This window comes from Gastrolobium bilobum, unplaced genomic scaffold (genome assembly GCF_033153095.1).
Source record: "Gastrolobium bilobum isolate Gb01-03AN ecotype WA unplaced genomic scaffold, APGP_CSIRO_Gbil_v1 utg91145, whole genome shotgun sequence".
Lineage (NCBI taxonomy): Eukaryota > Viridiplantae > Streptophyta > Magnoliopsida > Fabales > Fabaceae > Gastrolobium > Gastrolobium bilobum.
The window spans coordinates 15,232-18,083 of NW_026895471.1; the positions used below are offsets into that span (position 1 = coordinate 15,232).

General features: G+C 36.8%; 1 non-coding gene across 1 annotated transcript; it reads right to left on the reverse strand.

The window, feature by feature from the left end:
• Positions 1 to 2,158: 2,158 nt before the first annotated feature.
• On the reverse strand, positions 2,159 to 2,264 carry LOC133313486 (small nucleolar RNA R71). Its single transcript, XR_009751823.1, has one exon. It is a non-coding gene; the product is annotated as a small nucleolar RNA R71 (small nucleolar RNA).
• Positions 2,265 to 2,852: the final 588 nt, after the last annotated feature.

Genomic DNA, 2,852 nt, shown 5'->3' on the forward strand with positions numbered 1-2,852 from the left:
TTTGCTTTGTTCTTCATGCTTTCTAGCATTTATGTATTGGCTAGCTTCCCAAAACTGGGTTGCCTAGATCGTGTTAGGCTGAAAATATTTTTCCTTCCTTATTCCATTCGATGATTATGCCTTTAAGTGTGTCCTTTTCTGACTAGCGGGACGACCCTTGGGAGTCGCATGCTGCCTTCACGTTTTGTGCACCATGATGGGTGATGTGCCTCTGGCATATATAGTTTTCCAAGCTAAAAATGATAAGGATTAAGTCATAAAAGAGAAGTTTATATACATATTTGCTTATTATGTTGACTTTTCCATTTCAATGATATTTCTCACCTATTTGTTATGTTTATATAGGGAGAAAGAAAGAGAAAATGAAATTTTAAAAGATTGTTGGCGCGAATCCGCACGGGTGTTGGTTCTGAGTTGCACCAGTTCCCCCTGGGCCATTTTTCAGAGAAGTGGCGCGATCCAGCGCCAGTTTTGCTAGGCCAAAATCCAGAGTTTTGGCGCGATCTCGGGCCATAGTGGCGCGATCTCGCGCCAGTTTGCGGGAAATAACATCACCGTGCTTTTGAAGGGCAATTTTGGAAGAAGAAAGTAAGGGACTATAAAACGGATGCTTCATGACAGAATTAGGTATTCCAGCATCAGAGAACCATTGTGCTTCTGAGAGAGAGCTCTTGAGAGAAAATCTTGTTCGCCTTTTGTTCTTCTATTTTCTATTCTAGTTTATGTTGGATTTTTATGTGTTAGCCATGACAATGGTTGGCTAGTACTCTTTATTGTAGTTAGGGTCACAAACTCTATGTGAACCCTTGTTACAACGGATTGATTTATAATTACTCTTTTATATATTTATATTTATCTCTACTCTGTGCGTAATTTCTATCTTCTTTGTTAGAATTGATCAATCTAATAGTTGATGATAGTTTGAGGGTAAGAACCCTAAATAGGAATATTGGGGTTTTTGATCTTGAAAGGGAGTAGGATAACAATTTGTATGCGTGCTAGGAATAGACGTATATATTATCGCAGATGGTTAATTTATTGTGCTAATTGCTTAATTCCATGAGAAACATTGCAAGGAATTGGGGTTCCAATTGGGGTTAAAGGGTTAACCTTGCAAGGAATTGAGGGTTAGCTACTTAATATTTTTAGATGATAAATTGTCTGATTATTTATTTAAATGAGTATTTTAAATCAATCCAGAGTAAAAGGTGGGATCATATGGTGAGTGCACTCTAGCTACAATGTTTTCTTATATTTTATAAAATCAATCTCTGTTTTATTTTTCATAACAAAATCCAAAATACGACTTTTTCTTTAGTTCTTATTGTTACTCAAATTCAAAATATTTTTCACATCTATTTGAATTCCTTCCGTCTTAAAAGGAACGATTATTTAATATTTGATCATAATCCCTGTGGAGACGATACTCTTCTTATCATTATATTACTTGTGTAATCGGTACACTTGCCGGGTAGCATCAAGTTTTTGGTGCTGTTGTCGGAGATTGGCGTTTCTTATATCATATAGTCTTGATCTTTAAGATTGGAATTTGTGAATATTTTTATTTTTATTTTTGTGTTATTTGAAAAGTTCTACTAATCTCTTTCCTGAGTTGTATGCGAGGTAAAACTGAAGAATTTCTGTTTGATTCTGAGATTGCAAAGACTGAAAGGAGAAATAGAAAACTTGCTTGGAAAAAGCTTCAGTTCAAAGCAATTGATACTCTGTCTGAGGAGACACAGGAGATACCAGTTGAATCAGCAATCATGGCAGCAAATAATGATACAGAAAATCCACTCATGGGTTATTGTTCTTACTCTATCTTTTAACAGGCTTAACTCAAGCATTGTCCAGCCTGAAATTGATAACAATAATTGGGAGTTTAAGTCTTTCGTTATTCAATTGGTGGAGAGAGCCCAATTTGGAGGAGGAGAGAATGAAGATCCTCACAGATTCATAGACAGATTCTTTATGATATGTGACTCAACCAAACATCCTCAGGTGTCCAATAATGCAATACGGTTGAGTTTGTTCCCTTTTGCTGTTAAGGGAAAGGCTTTTAGTTGGTTGGAAAGACAGCCTGCACGTAGCATTCCTACATGGGATGATTTGTCTCAAAAGTTCTTTGATGAATTCTTTTCTATGGAGAGATATAATCAGATGGTGAATGATATTACTAATTTCACTTAGTTAGAGGGTGAAACTATGTGTGCAGCTTAGAAACGATTCAAGGATTTAATGAGGATGTGTCCTCATTATAACTTCACTGCTGGCAATCAAGTGAGAATCTTCTTCAACGGTTGTAAACCTGACATTCGGATGGTGTTGAATGGTGCAGCAGGTGGTACTATTAAATCCTTGAGAGCAAATGAGACTCCTGAGCTGATTGAGAGAATGGCCGCTAATGAAAATGAAGGGTTGCCATCTAAGCCTAAGAGAGTTATTCTTTAGCTGGAAGGAAATGATGTAGTGTTGGCTGAAAATAAGTTATTATCTCAGCAAATGGAAAATTTGACTTCAAGGCTTGATAAGATGCAGATTTCTGGTGTTCAGGCTAAAGCTGCTGCTGTTGTGTGTGAATATTTCCAGGACAATCATGATCTAATGAATGTCCTTCTCTGATGTCTTCTGATCCTCCTCAACAAATGCAGGTGAATGGCATTTGGTATGAACAAAGATCTCCGCAGCAAAATGTTCCAAGAAATAAAAAAAATTATGTTGGAGGTAGTAATTTTCAAATGAGGATTCAAGAAACTAGTCTTGACTTCAAATCCAACAATTATTTGCAGCCTCCACCAATCCAACCCAAGGAACCTTCTGATTTGGAGAAGCTAGTAGGACAAATGACTCAA